We start from the raw sequence: 16,516 nt of genomic DNA, 5'->3' as shown, positions 1-16,516 counted from the left end.
ACACACACACACACACACACACACACACACACACACACACACACACACACACACACACACACTCCCTATCTCCCTCAGGCTCACCTTCACTCATCACCTCATCTATTTTTCCTCCTCTGTTGCCAGGCAACAGACAGGAAGAGCGTCACTTGGAGACATCCAGACCACAGGAAGAGCTTTCAGGAAGATACATCACACTGATGTCCTGTGGAAGGACCAGGTCTACATGAATACACCCTTCTTCCTCCTCTCAGCACTCCTCTTCTCATAGTTTGAGTCCAGTAACGATCAACAACAGACTGCAGTGACATATCACATAGAACCGTGTTCATATTAAACCAGCTGGCACTGCTACAAGTCAGATCATTATCTAATAAAACTTTCACTGTTAATAACATTATAAACTTGGGTGTATTACGGTCTCTGAGAGCTGGCTGAATGAGAGTTGATTCATGTTACTACTCACAAACGTCACCTCAAAGGGTTTTCATATTACAGTTACCTCCATTCTGTTTGTTGCAACCTCAGACCACTTCTGCATATTTCTGATATGGATTTGGCTCCATAAGAATGAAAATGCAGTCAGAAAGTATATAGTATATATAATAGGGATGTTGGTCAGTCAGTATGCTGTCATAGCACCCCCCACCCTGGCTTCTTGTGATGTCATGGTGGATAACTTCAATAGTGTTCTTGGTCAAATGATTGACAGCATTGCACCCACAAAAAGCACCAATAGCTCCTTGTTAAAGAGAGCCTGTCTGAGCACTAGTGGCGTAAGAACAAGCTGCTGCTTCACCTCGAAAGAAGACATGGAACTCTCTAGACGATCCTACATTACCCAGAAATCCATGAGAATCAAAACAATGCAACATCTCTATCCTCTACTATTGACTAACTGCTGAACCCAACAAGATCGACCCTGCTGAGCTCCTCACATCAACCAAAAGTCATGAATTTACCGCCTCTCGGTTCTCGGTTATTAGAAGACAATCTAAGGACTTCTGACCTGTCTTTGCCCGACATCATCATACCACTGTGGGCACAGTGCATCATCTTCACCTCTTACCCATAACGATGCATTATTGACACACAATTAGTATTCCACTGCCTGTCACACTACGTAATAAACATTTCTTTACCTCTTCTCTCAAGTGTCCTATTCTTACACCATTACTGAAAAAGAACAACTAGACGGATCGGTCTCCCTGTTCTCAGTAAAACACTTGAAAAGGTTGTGGACAAACAGCTGCATACTGACCAATCCCTCCACAACGATGTGACCAGTCTGTCTTCAGACCTAACCACAGCACTGCAAACAAGCCTTCCATCTATTACTAGACCTGACTGCAGCCTTTGAAATTATAATATATAATTATATATATATATTATATAATATACACAATATGTTACTCGTTCTAGGCCCATTACTGTTCAACCTATACATGCTGCCACTTGTTTTCATCATACAGACACACAATGTGTCTTATCATTTATAAGCTGATGATACCTAATTAATAATTAGGTATCATCAGCCTATAAATGGCCGTGTCAACTGTATCAGTGACACTAGACACTGGATGAGCCAAAACCTTCTGCAGTTAAACAGACTCACCTGAGATCCTTGGGGTAGAAGCTGTCAGCGACAGGAGATCCACTCCAAGCTGATCTCGCTGTCCCTGAAACTCAGTGAGCAGATTAGAGATCTCGGTGTTATCTTAGATTCGGAGCTCGACTTCACAAGCCACATCCCAAGTACAACTAGAACAGCATCTTAGCCCAAAAAAATGTCCAAAGTCAAATCCATCTGGCCTCAGTCAGACACATTCATTCATCTCATCGCCTTTCTATTCCCCACAACTTTATTGACGCTTCCACCTCGTCTGTGCACAATGTCGAGCAACAGCAGTATCCATGCTTTGTGTTCAGATATGAGAATCTTTAAGGTTTTAGTTTGTCCAACATAAACCAGACCACAGGGACATTTCAGCATGGAGACATTACATTACATTACATCACAGTCATTTAGCAGACGCTTTCATCCAAAGCAACTTACAATTCAGTATCCATCTACACACTGTAGCCACAGCTACGGGAGCATATGTGTCCTAATGCACTTCATAAGGATTTATGGAGTATGTTTTTACAGAACGTGGATGTGTAAAGGGTGTCTGGCGCATTAAAACATTGTGCACCGTGACCACAGCAGGAAAAGCCTACAGTTCCTACAGTTATGTGTCGACGAACTAAATACAGTTCAGAAACTTGGCAAAGAGTTCCTTTATTAAAGTACAGTTTGGTATAGTTAGGTAGGGAACAGTGACGTGCGGTGAGGTTCGTGGCTGGTGAGGCTCTGACACTACGTCAGTCAGATTTACAAATATATGAACCCAATAGAGAAGCTTAAATCACCATTCAATGGGCAGCTTGCACATTGACTACTGGTTGTTTTTCATATCAGCGTTCTTTACACACATATAGGTAAGGTACATATTTGATTCCACCGGGAGCGTTTCAGAAGCGGAGCGCTCGCGGGCGCCACCCGCGAAAATCGTGAGATTCCGCGATAATCTGTGTAACAACCCCGGATGTATAAAGAGAACAACAAACACATAAGAGGTTACTTTACCTGTCCGACGTTGAACTGATGTTGATTTGGTCATATTTCACTGTTTGGGTTTGAGACATTTTTAAGCTTGGATATAGTATCTTACATTTTTGTGGTCAAAGCGAAATATAAGAAGAAGAAGAGAAGTGTAGAAGAAGAAGAGAAGTGTAGAAGAAGAGCAACGACAGAACAAGCATAAACCCGACATGTGGGCTCTCGCTCGCCCTCTTCAGTGAGGTAGAGGTACTGTTTGCCTCTCTGTGCTTTTTCACTGCGGTTTAATGTCAGATCAGAACACTAAATATGTTCTACACACAGAGATGGGCAGTATTTCTATTACTTGTATTTGAAATACGTATTTCAATTACTTTTGAGTATTTTGTCATTTGTATTTGATAGGGCCGATAAAAAAATTAACGTAATTTGTAACAAAATACTTTAGAGTGGAGTAATTTTGTATTTAAAATACTCAAAATATTTTCTCCACGAATCAAAAAACAGTTCACGAGTTCAGTCTTCAGATCTTCAAGTTCAACGGATTGTCTGTCAAGGTAAATATGTTATCTGACTGTGACAGATGTCAACTAGCTTGATTTATGTCTGGGTCTGGCTACATAGCTTATTGTATAAACATGGTGACGGTTATAATATCAAGCTAGCGATCAATGCTAACATGCTAATGACGCTAGCATGGTGTCTAGGCTAGTGCATAGCCAGTGTTTAGCTAAGTTAGCTTATCAGTGGAGTAGCTAGCTATAGGAAGAGGGAGATTGGGAGCTTGTATGTTCATGATAACCTCATCAAGAGACGTCTGACCATCTCACCTCACTGTATTACAAGTGAAGCTGTATCTTCTCAATGTGAATGTCATAATGCCATATCAATTACGGGCAGATCATAGAGTTCACAGTTAGCCAGGCTATGACACTAGATGTCCTTTTGTTAAAAAAACAAAATAACATTAAATATCCAATTTATTTTATTTAAAAGGCATATTATGAAAGTATTGTTTCATATATTCTACAGTTGTCCAGGTGGACAACATGTCTCAGTACAGTCATTTATTTAGGCTCTTTACCTGTGAACAACTGGTTTTAATTCTATATTTTGCTTTTATAGTATACGTAGGCCTAATGTGTGATGCTATTCATATGTGATGAATATTTTCTTGTTGATACAAAGCCAAAGTTTATGGGCTGTTAAGTCCCATTAACAAATATATATATATATACATAATCAATCAAGTTGTTGTCTTTTAATAGCTTTGCTTAGTTACACTCACATTCTTCTGTGACTGTTCTTCCTTTTTGTGGGGTTCACCAGAGCTTTGTGTACATATATATATATATATATATATATATATATATATATATATATATATATATATATATATATATATATATATCCAAAACCTGAATGCTCTGCTATACCAAATTGTGAGAAAACAGAAAATCCAGAAAAAAGTATTTCCTATATTTTAAATACAAAATACATGTATTGTATTTTGTTACATTTTCTTGCACCAGTATTTTGTATTTTATTTTAATACATTTATTTGAGGGGTATTTTGTATTTTGTATCAAAATACATTTTGATGTATTTTTGCCTATCTCTGTCTACACAGATGTCAAATACATTACCTATGCTATGTAAAGAAAGGACATATAATAAAGGAGTCTACAGATATTACAGTGGTGACAAACAATGAGACAGAAAAAGACACGATCTCAACCCAGTTTGTGAGGGATTCACAATCTGAGGTGAGGAACAGCTGGTCACTGTCTCACCTCACTGTCTCCTCTGTTTGAACAGAACATGAGATAATTCAGAGATTATGATTATAAAAATGCTTGAAATGATTGGAATCATACAGAAATTACATTTATAGCACAGATCAGTAGAGAAATATTTATTTTATTTTATTTTAGGATCATTTGTTGGGGAGGCCTCCCCTGACCGCAGGTCCCTGGTAGGGAACTACAGTTCTACCAAAGTAGTACTTTAACGTTGCCTGTACGTAGTTCCCTATCCTTCAGGTTGGACTCGTATGTATATTTGGAAAGCTTTAGGAGGTTTTGTAGTATATATAGAAGTTGTTTTCTGGATGATTCTCTACAATGGAACTGCAAAGTTAAATACTTAAAGACAACCTGGTGTTTGGTATTATGTATTTCAGCAGTAACAGACTCAAAGCAGGTATAAGATATGCTCCACCACTAGAGATATACGAGTACAGTCCATATACCAATTTTCCTCTAATAACATTCTGATGTGCATTTCTTGAAAATGTGCTACATTGTTATGATTATGGCCTGAGCAGTAGAGCAGAATGTGGTTCCTGTGTGTGCTGTGTGCTCATCAGAGGCTGGGGTTTGCTGCTGCTAACAAAATGTTCCACATGATTCATCTTCAGTCAGTAATGTGGCTCCTTTTCATGCAAGTAGAATCCATCCTTATCTCTCTGCAGCTCTCTTTCTCTCTGCTCTGCTTTTGATTCCTTTTTTCTTCCTCGTGGCAAGCACAGCTTCAGCATTTCCTTCTCCTCTGTGTCACCTCCACTCCCTCCCTCCATCTCCTGCTGCTTCCAGCCCTCCCTCTCTTTTCCGCTGTGTGCTTGCAGATGAAACGGGCAGCCTGCCAGCATTTCATATTTCTTGGCAGCAAAGTGGCTAGCCAGCTTCCTGGGGATGGGGAGCGGGGGGAGTTGGGGCTTGCAAAAGGTTACATTTGCACAATGTGTATGTGAAAAAAACAGCAAAGAAGAGGTAGGGAGGGAGTGAAAAAAGAAAGAAAGAAAGAGAGGAAAAGCTGGGCTGGATCAGCTAAACGACTGCACCGTTCTGGGGTAATGGAAAAAGCCCTCAGGGGGAATATTCAGTATGCAGGAGTATCGAGTTGCATGCAGTCATTACAATGATGTCTGTCCCTCTCAGTTTCTCTTTTTGTCTATAACTTCTCTGGAATGTTCCCTCCCCTCCAACACACACACACACACACATACACACACACACACACACACACACACACACACACCTCACGTCCTCTCTCTCTCTGACTGTGTGAAAGTGTTCTGTGAGGCGATAGCTTTGGGAGGGGAAGCTAGTCAACTCATAGCAGTTTGATGGGCTTCTGTGTGCGTTGCAGGGTGTTACTGACGCTGACTGTATACCAATAAATACCCAAAACAGAACAAGCGTATGATCTGTCCTGCTGTGCTGTCAGGGTTGACTTCATGGGGACAGATAGTGTGAGACAAGGGAGAGTTAAACAGTAACGTGGAAAGACCGAAGGGGAGAAAATCCAGTAGTTTACCACTTCACTTCTCAATCCACATCTGTCTCTGAAGAAGCTAAAGAGAGAGGCTCTGTATTAAAACATACAGTATCTTTAATGATATCGTTGAAACCAAACACACACCACCTCTACTGGCTAAACAGCTTTAAAGGCTAATACCAGTTTATTGCAAATAGGTTCTCATTGTTTTGACCACCATCCGTTTTCTCAATATTATGAATCCGGAGGTGATTGTTGATTTGAGAAAAAAGGAGGTGAAGTCTCACACCGCTGTCTGCATCAATGGAGCTGAGGTGGAGCAAGTGAACAGCTTTAGGTTCCTGGGAATCAGGTTTAGGCAACCAAACCACTTTGTAAGGTTTTGAAAAAGAGCGTGGTTGACTTTAACTTGACTGACTAACAACTCAAGTCACGACAAAGGGACTAAGGAGTCATGTGACAAAATGTACTTTTAGTTTTGCACTGGACAAGCACAGGACAGTGAAAGTGTGTTTGTTCAACCCAATCACATACGGATATATAGCACAACGTTTCAGTGTGTTATCAGCATGTTTTTGGGCTTTTCACGTGTCACTTAACGCTGCATCGTTATTTAAAACACATTGCGACACTGTTCTCCTGGGAGTAAGTCCTGGGTTTGTCATAGTTACGTGGACACGTTTATATTGCAGTCAGTAGATTACATGGCGTACAAATGACATGCAAAAAGAAAGAAAGGTGTTCTCATTGCACACTAAATGACTTGTTGTATCATTCATACGTCATCAGGTTTGTTTGACCCATCCACCTTCCTTAACGCCTGCCCTGTGTGGACCGTCTTACTCTTTATACTACGTCAGTTAGGTATCTAACAATGACGAGGGCAGGTTTACATTGGAGTCAGTTGAAAGCCGGTTGTGTCTCATACAGACACTAAAGAGAGCCTCCGTGCCTTGGTGTCACACTCTGACCAGCCGTCTGTATTTGACGAGGTGTGTGAGGACGCGTTGGATCTTCGTGGGGTATTTTTTAGCTTTGTAGTCACGTAGGCGTGTGTCTCTGGGGATGGCAATGTCAATTAGTTGGTCTACAACTTTGGTCTGGACTGAAACAACTATGGATTGCCATGAAGACATTCAAGGTCCCCAGAGGATGAATCCTACAGACTTTAGGGATTCCGTGACTTTTCCTCCAGCACCACCATGAGGTTGACATTTTTGGTTAAGTTGGAAATGTGACTATTGGATGGATTGACATGAAATTTGGTTCACGCATTCATGACGAGTAGTCAAAGAAGTGTAATAAATGCTTTGACTTTTCATCTAGCGCCATCATCAGGTCAACATTTCAATTCATCCAATACTTTGGTTTATGACCAAATACCTGCACAATGAATGACTTTCCCATCAGCCTCAGCAGTAATGTGTTTAGTACTAATTAGCAAGCTAACATGCTAAACTAAGATGGTGAACATCAACATATTAACAATTCAGTTGTAAGCTTATCAGCATGCTATGGTTAGCAGAGCCAATATTTCTTGTTATTTGGACTACATTTTGTGTTCAGTATTTTCACAATGTGGTTTGAGAGTTTTGAACCACAATATCAGTGTTACACTGCATATGTTACTGAATACATTTAGGTCTTACACTCTTCCTCCTCATCACTGCCCCCCCCCCCCCCCACACACACACACACACACACACACACACACACACACACACACACAGAAACACCCTCCCCCGCTCCCTCTCCTCTTTGCTGCTTCTATAATTCAAATTCTGTCATGCTCGTTCCAGACTGCTGGCTCCAGTTTCTCTCTCTCTCTCTCCCCCCCCCCCTCTCTCTCTCTGTCTATCTCTGTCTCTCTCTCTGTCTGTCTCTGTCTCTCTCTCTGTCTATCTCTGTCTCTCTGTCTGTCTCTGTCTCTCTCTCTGTCTGTCTCTGTCTCTCTCTCTCTCTCTCTGTCTGTCTCTCTCTTTCTCTCTCTCTCTCTGTCTCTCGCTTTGTCTCTGTCTCTCTCGCTCTCTGTCTCTCTCTGTCTATCTCTGTCTCTCTCTCTCTCTGTCTCTCTCTCTCTGTCTCTCTTTCTGTCCTCTCGTAGCTCTGCTGGAGGCTGAAGTCTGTCCTACTGGAGAGCATTACTGCTTTTGTTCCTCTATAGTTTATGTGTGTGGACTTCACAATAGTTGTGCAGAACAAAATGAGCATGAATAAGGAAAGTCCTCCGTTTTGTGTCCATCACCCTCCCTAAAGCCGCTAACCGTGACTTCAGACGTCTCTGTAGGTCTGATACCTCCGCTGGTCACGCCGCTCACTGATCGCTCCATTAACAGCTGCTTCCTCCGTAATAATGCAGACTTTAACTGAACAACAGCTGCTAGTAAAGACAACAAGGTCAGCAACACCTGTAATCAGTTGTCATGTTAAATTAACCTGGTAGTCGATCGGTAATCAATATTGTTGTTTAAGATTTCCGGTCACGTGATATAGGTGGGACGAATCAGGGAAGGACACGTCATGACTGCTAAGAACCAATCAAGTAGTGAACTACGTCATTGTCTACATCATCGTTTCTAAACTTATCCGTTTTCGTCCGTCCACACAATGACGCTACCTGGAGTTTTCAAACTCCTCCGTTTTCGGTGCTTGAAAACTCTGGCGTAGTGAAGACGCTCAGTGTAACGTAGTGAACATACGAGTTTATATATGGAAACGGAGTAGTGTGTCTTTTTCAGGTAGACAGATCAACACATTAAACAATAAAAGGGAACAATCTCTGATAATACACCAAACAAAGTAGAAAGTGACTGATAAAATCTGTTGCATTAAAATCCATGAAGGGTCATATTTTGGAGTCTTTAGATTGTTTAATTTGTCAAAACTAAATAGAAGTGAACAAATTAAGAAATGTGGCAGAAGTTTTATCACATTTTCCCTTCCGCTGTACATCATTTTACTATTTTCAGTTGTGTTATGAGGCCCTCCACTGTTTACCTCCTTCTATCATAGTACACTTAGACAAACTAGAAGAGGTGGGGGCAGAAAACTCAAAACATGCCCAAATGAAGTCCAAAACGTCTGCATGGTTAGATACCACGGGAGTAAGTGAGAAAATATGTTGGTTTTTTTTACAGTTCGATAGCTCCCACTGCAGACAAGTGGAAAAACGAGAGCCTACAATTAGGACGATGAGCAAGATGTTTGTTACAGAACGAGAATAATTAGTTGTTAAAAATCGTTAAAACCATTTCTGCTGAAACAAACCGACAGCAGTCCTCATTCAGACCCAGAAGGAGCGAGAGAAGGAGACAAAGCTGGAGCTCCTCCCAGGGCTGCACACACAGAGAACACGAGCTATTTGAAAGAAAAGGAGGCAAAGCGGAGCAACACAAAGGCCGCGCTCGCTTCCTCCATCGCCAGCTTACTAATCGGCGTCTTCGCTGCGCTCCATGCACGCCCGGCGCCCGGTACGTGGCAGCATTGCCATGGCGACAGGGGTCTGAGTAATCATTTGTGCAGTGACCCCTATTCTCCAGAGGGAAGACGGAGGGCTGGAGGAGCTGAGGGGGGAGGAGGCGAGGACGAGAGCAGAGCCAGCAAAAGCAGAGGGAGGGGGGAGGAGAGGAAGATGAAGGGGGGGGGGGGTATAGGGAGGGAGGGGAGAGGCTGCAGAGCGAAACAGCAGGACCCAGACAGAAACAAAAGGGAAAGAAAACAGATTGTCTTTCTATTGGCAGCAGTTTTTATTTAAGGAATAGAAGTCTCTCAACAAGAGGACAGGGAGACGGCAAGGACAAACTAGGGTTCAGTAGAGTGTGATGGTGGGAGGAGAGATGCTGGACTAGAACATGGACAGCAGACGGAGATAGAGGAAGACAAAGGCTCAGACAGTAGAACGCTAGTGTGCAGTGTTCATCCCACAAAGAACACGGGGTCATTAACATGAACACCGTTCATCCACTGAACAGGAATCCACTCAACATGTAATACAGAGAGATGCTGAGATACAGATATCTGTTGACCTTGAACATCCATGCCTGCTTTCATCTCAATAGTTTTAAGATTTCTTGATTTTGAATATGAATTTCTAGAGAGATAGAACTCCTCTCTAGTATCACAATGTTCATTTACAAAAGTCAGGTTTCTGTTCACCTAACTTGTAGTCCAGTACTCCTCTCTCTCTGGTTTTGTTTTGATAATGTAACATTAGAATCTACAGCCATGCTAGCAGATCTGTGTGGCTGTATTGTGGCTCGCGTTTTGAGCTAAATGCTAATCTCAACATGCTAAAATGCCTACAATGACATATTGTTAATAATGTTAACATATTGATGACTAACAGTTATAGGTTTTAATAAGGTCACCTTACGTTAGCATGTTAGCATGCTAAAGTTAGTTGATTAGCACTAAAGTCAAAGTACAGCTGAGTTTCTTAGGAATGTTCTTAACGGTATTTGGTCATAAACCAAAAGGAAAAGTCAAAGTTGTTACAACGACCCTTCACTAAGTCCCTCCCTCGCATGCAGACTGGCCAGTTATAGCGTAGCGTCAGCCTCAGACCAGCAGCTCTGCTCACAGACCCTCATGGTGGTTTCAGGCTGGTGTAGTGGATGTGAAGCTCGTCATGGTTAAACGATGTGATATTGAGATAGGAGTTTCTAAAACGTTATGTTTCTACCTAAAAACCTGTGAAGCTAACATTGGCAGAGTATGTTAGCACATCATTAACTAGCGTTAACAAATGTTTGAACCATTGTTATAGAGTCACGCTGCTATCAATAGAATAGAATTCAAAATACAAATAAAAACATCGTTGAATGCTTCTGGTGAGGGATGTCGGTGCAGTCCCAGATCTCTGCAGTTGCTTTTATTTTATAGCTGGTTGCCAGAGCTACAAAAATACAACCAAAGTTGGAATGAAGCACAGATTTCCTTTCAAGTACAATGTTTCACTTTTAGTAGAAAATCTCACAAAAAGACAAATACCACCAAAACAATACCATCAAGCTTCATTGTTAGTATTACAACACATCAATGAGCCTCACTGTTGCTCTGGTGACATGTTCCTTCATCACCATCAACACACACACTGTACTTTATTCAGACTCGGTCCCACACACACCGTCCTGCTGACTCAAACACTCACCAGAGCAACACATGTGGATTCATCCGCTGCTGAAAATAGTCCCCAACAAACGCTCTATTTCTCCTGAGTCCCATTTGCTAATGCATTACAGTGAGCTGCTCTTTCAGGTGATTACTGGGCCATTTAAAGAAGTTAAAGTACATTGTGAGTTGCTTTTACATCTTCAGTAGGAACCAATGGACAACAGACAGGGAGGGAAGTCAGAAAGTATCAGCATTGTTGGTTTTGGCCTTTTCATGATTAATGGTTGGTTTTCAACAATAATATATTTCACAACTTAGTAGGATGCTCATTCAAAACTAATTTGTACAACGTGTGAAATCAAAAGTGTCTGAAGCTGATCCAAACAGCCACACTCGAAGCCAGAGACAGAAGCTTGCTGGCATAAAGCGAGGGAGAAAAATATTTTAAAAATATGGTTTACAATGCATGTTTTCTGCTGGATGAAATCCATAGTGTTGGACTCATTTGTTCACATGTGACGTGATGGAAATTAAAACTGACTGACACAGGTTGAAAGGTTCAGTGCGTTGCATTCGGACCACCAGGGTGTGGCAGAGCATGCAGCGACTGCTAAATGGCAGCGTGAGCAGGATTCTCAGGCTGGGTACATTTACTCCTTCAAAGGGGATTAAAGGAGCAGATGTGATTGGCCATTACTAAAGCTCGCCATCATTAAAACTCCACCTGCTGATACTGCAGTTCTCCTACTAATAATGTATTCATCCCGGTCCTGCCTGTCTTCAGCTTGTGCCGTGCTGCACCAGGGTTGTGGTTCAATAGAGTGGCTGATATTAGTTAGTAACACTCACTGAGCCTTGGGTTTGAGCTAGCATTGTGCTGGTGCTTACTGACAGGAGATATTATTGAAATTAAAGCTGCACCAATTAATCATCTTATCTAAAGATGGGTCAACTGACTGTAAATATTTAAAGACTTACCTGGCCGGAGATACCATGATCAAGAGAGTGGTTCATTCAGGGCGAGGCTCACACACATGCTACCACAAACAGAGACGCTTTAATTACATGCTACTGTGTAGTTTACTGTGAATTTGTGTTAAATAATCATGCATTGATAATTGAATATACACTATACATGCAGACACATTACCTCAAAGGTTCCCATGTTCATACCATTTCCAGTTTGCTGTTGTTGCTGTCTGAGGTTGTAAGTAATCAAAGAATTACTCCACAATGTTTCTGAGTACTTCTTGATCTCAGGTTGATCTGTTACTGACTTTCAATCTAGAAAACATTCAAGATTAATTTATCGTCATTTATTGTCACGACCATAATACACTCTGCATGTATCCGGAAGCAGAAGAACCTCGTCTGTTGCATGTTGCATACCAACAACGTGTACAACAGACGAGATACACCATTAAAAGAAGTCCCTGCTAAAACGAGGAACATGTGTGGAAAAGTAATCACAGATAATGAATACAATGTACAAGATTGTGAGAGCACATAAATAAACATATACAACATATACAAATCTATCTTATATCTAATCTTCTTGGTTGTAAAAATCTGTTTAGTTTTGTCTTTGAACTTCCCTGAACAGATCACATTGAGGGCTGCCGAGGTTGCTGTGGGGATACGGTCCACATCTTGTCCCTGTGCTGCAGGGAGAGCCCCGTGGAACCATTCGGGGGGCTTCTTTATCAAAGCGCATGTTGCAGTGACTACTAGATGGGGCCATCACATGTTTGGTGCACAGACAGTCTGCAGACTTGGCATAGACCTGGGACCCAGGTCAGCAATCAAAACTAGGTTATGATTGGTTTAAGTTTATGAGGAATTGGAGGCATTTTCAAGTACACAACTTAACAGTCCTTGTTCTATTTTAACAGGGGATCCAGGAGTCTGTTGATGAGATGGTGATGGTGAACATTGAAGGGAGTCAGGTGTCAAATCCACCTTATATTCAGGTGAGTAAACCGTAGAATGTTATTCCAAACATCTGCAGTTAAATCAACTCTCTCACAGTTGCAGTTGTCAGTGCTATTAAAAACACACACAATATAGCTGCTAGTCAATTACAGCCTCAGTAATTATGATAAGAACATGTACATACATGTTGTAGAGCAGATTTACTTGCTCTCTTATTGAACCCATGGTGCCAGATCTTCAGCATTTTGTTTCGTTTTCAATGCCTTCAACACCAGAAGCCAGTTGGCATTGGACCTGACACTTCTATAATTGGTATAAACCCTGATTTATTCTGGTGGTGTAGGGCCCCTTCCTGACATGGGTGTGGTGCCTGTTGGGGACAAATTGAGAGATATTTGGATACAGCGAGGGATTTGTAAGATTCTTTATGGACTTTAGGAACTCACCACAGAGTCCAAATTATATTTGGAACTGTGCCCGTTGCATCTGTTTTGTTATACCAGTGCCCTCTTGAGGCTACTAAGAAAACTATGAAACATCCAAATGCTACAGAATGCCTCAGCTTCCTGTTGAGTTCATGCCTGACTCGGGGCAGCAGTGCCACTTTGAGAGCATAACGGTGTCTCATGATCTGACAGTAAGTGGTAAGTCCTCAGCAAAAAGCCCTATCAGCCCTCATTCTTAGAGGAACGCCCCACACCCAATGAAAAGAGCCTGAGAAAACAAAACTGTTTTCTGACATGTGGACCGTGTCTGTTTATCCGTGTGGGCTCATTGTGCATCCCGATAAGATAAGATAACATAATCCTTTATTAGTGCGGCAGTGGGGAAATTCACAGGATCACAGCAGCACAGTGGACAGAGCACACAAGATATAGAGTAAAACACAAGAGCAGCAAGTAATATGAATAGATGATGAGATGCACCTCAGCTTGGTGCCAGCCCAGATAGTAACGTTTTTGACCCAGCTGAAATCTCACTGTTTGGACTAGTGGAAGTGAAATAAAGATGAGATAAAGAGATTAAGAGCCCTCAGCCAGCCAGCGGCAGTACGATAACAAACAATATACAAGATAAAAGTACACAAATACAAGATAAAAGTACACAAAAGGAATAACTCAGATACTGACTCTGTTGCTGAGGATGAGCACCTAACACCAGTCAGAGGGTCTGGAGGGATGAGGCAGCAGCTTGATGTTCTATTACATTAACTACATGGATGTGTTTTCAAGTCCAGACACTGAGTAGCATATGTGCTATCTGACAGAGTGGGGACAAGAGTAAACGTCTTTCTGCCCTCTCCTTGACTATGTTGGTCATCTAGATGTACAAACTAGTTTGTTTAGACTGTTTATTCATCGCTCAACCTTGCTGCGTATTACTACTGCTTGTTATTGTACTTGTGTTCTTTATAGAATTCTTTCTGTTTGAGGTAAGCAGTCTTCTATGCAGTTTATGCATTGTTGAGTGTAAAGTAATCTCAAAGATTTTCATTTAAAGAAAAGTCTGTTAGTCACTATGCATCGCCAAAGGAGGTAGCCCAATGCTGACGGAGCCTATGGCCCACTGATGAATGTATTATATTTATATATTTATATTTATTTATTAGTTGTATGTCAAAAATGCTGCCTAACAGTTTTTTTATTATTGTATACAAAGAAAATGGAACAGTGTCTGTGTGTCTTTTCCTTAAATTAAAATGAAAATACCACTGACCACATATGCTCAGTTAAAACCCTTTGTCAGCCTGCACTCCAGCTCCAGAATGTTAGTGTTATTGACTCTCACTGGGAGGCCTTAAACTGACCAGGTGGAGGCGATAAACCACAGTCATGGTCAGGGTTAGGGGCGGCAGCTGCACCGCCCGGGGTAACGTTCTCCTGACACCAGACGTTTTTGGCTTTTTTCCCAGTCGTTCCAGACAAAGGAACAACCTCCTTTTTAAGACGTCTTATCCTTTCGGAGTTGAAACTCCTCCTTCTTAAAGTGAAGACAGCAGACATAGGTGCTCCCACAGAGAAGTTTGAAAGTGGCACAATCGTCTCTTCTGATCGCAGTAACCCAGCGAGCTTGGAAAGTTGTAGTAAGTTGAATAAGGACGCAGTGGCTTGTTGGAATAATACAGATCAATACAGTGACCTTTGGAGCTAGATTGCCTCATGGTTTAGCTCAATTTCTCAGTGGGAGCGGTAGCTGAACTTTTTCTCAACAGGGGTGTTTCAGCTCCAGCCATATGTTGTTGTTTGCATTTATAATACTTGTGTTTCTCTAATAATGAAGAATGAGAGCTCTCTTTTCTCTGAGGATCTATGTGACGATGGGCCGGTCCATTTAGCTTCCTGAATGTCACAGCGGATGGACTGATGCTCCCAGCAGAGCCTCGTTCTCCCTCGCCTATCCAAACATTTGTAACGTTCTGTGTAAAGTTCTGCGGGGACGCTGTTGAGTTAGGTTCATTAGACAACCAGCCCTCACCAGGTTTTGGAGCTTTTGAAACTGTTCTTCTTTGTAGGGCGGTAGGGAACCGAAAGTAATCCTCCGCTGCTTTTCTTGTTCTGTACACTAACAGAACAGTAGAGTCAATTAGTGGTTTAAAGTGATATGTTGGAACTGTTTCTTGAAGAATGAGGTATAACAAACTTGTAACCCTAAATCTAAAAGCACAGCCCTCTACTGGACTCTAGGGGTAATACTCTCCTCCAGTCATGAGCATGCATTCGCACACTGAAAATGTGCTCTATCACAGCCCATCAATCAGGGCTTGCCTGCCTGAATACATGTGAAGCACACAGTATATAAATCAGCACACACTGCTGCCTGTTACCCCACAACTTCTTCAGCAAGCGACGTAGGAATAGCAGGTTCCCCTTGGTAGAGGGAGCCACCTGTTCTTATTGAGCTAGGGTTACAATAGCATAACCTTTGTTCTAAATCACAAAGGCTCTGCTCTCTGCTAGACTGTATGGGTACAGTGTGTGGAGCCAGATGAGTGCAAACCCTGTCGCAACATCACCTAGGCCGCCACAGCGGAGAGGTAGGAGATGCCAGCCAACCCAGATAGTGAGTAACTGAACTGGGTAAAGCCATGACCCTGTAGGGGTCAAAAAGACCCGCGTTAGACACCCTGCACACCACATTCCCTGGTTCATCAAAAAGCATGGGGACATGTAGACGTTTCATGCCCAGAGGGGGGGGGGGGCAGACACAACACAACAGAAACACACCCCATTCTTCTCACCAGTCCTCTGTCGTTCCAGCAAGCACCGACCCTACAAAAGAACCAAGAGATAGAACTGTATGAACGAACAAGCCTATAGGCTTGGGTGATACACTCACAAAGCCCTCCCGCCAGACGTTGGATTGGGCTTTATCAACCACACCGTCCCCAATGCACACAAACAGCTGTTCAGTGTGTCAGATGGGGCTGTGCTTTCAACATAACATGACAACGCAGAAAGTGGGCAAAGTAGATGTAACTTTGCATCCAGCTGTATAACCCTCAACCCGAAAGAACTCCTTAAGCTCTTGGGAACAATAAAGATTTTGGTCTGAGGGTAGCCTCACTGCGGTCACAACAAAACAGCAAGCAAC

At 42.1% G+C, this 16,516-nt stretch overlaps 1 long non-coding RNA gene across 1 annotated transcript; it reads right to left on the bottom strand.

Annotated features, from left to right (window-relative positions):
* Window positions 1–109: 109 nt before the first annotated feature.
* On the bottom strand, window positions 110–2,699 carry LOC137868774 (uncharacterized). Its single transcript, XR_011102241.1, has 3 exons — window positions 2,630–2,699; window positions 1,616–1,773; window positions 110–205 (listed from the first exon to the last, which is right to left on the bottom strand). It is a non-coding gene; the product is annotated as an uncharacterized lncRNA (long non-coding RNA).
* Window positions 2,700–16,516: the final 13,817 nt, after the last annotated feature.

The sequence above is a fragment of the Cebidichthys violaceus genome, unplaced genomic scaffold (assembly GCF_023349555.1).
Source record: "Cebidichthys violaceus isolate CVI_PGR_0920_01 unplaced genomic scaffold, fCebVio1.0.p SCAF_12, whole genome shotgun sequence".
NCBI lineage: Eukaryota > Metazoa > Chordata > Actinopteri > Perciformes > Stichaeidae > Cebidichthys > Cebidichthys violaceus.
The sequence above is the reverse complement of the archived record's forward strand: the minus strand, read 5'-3'. Positions and strand labels throughout refer to the sequence as shown.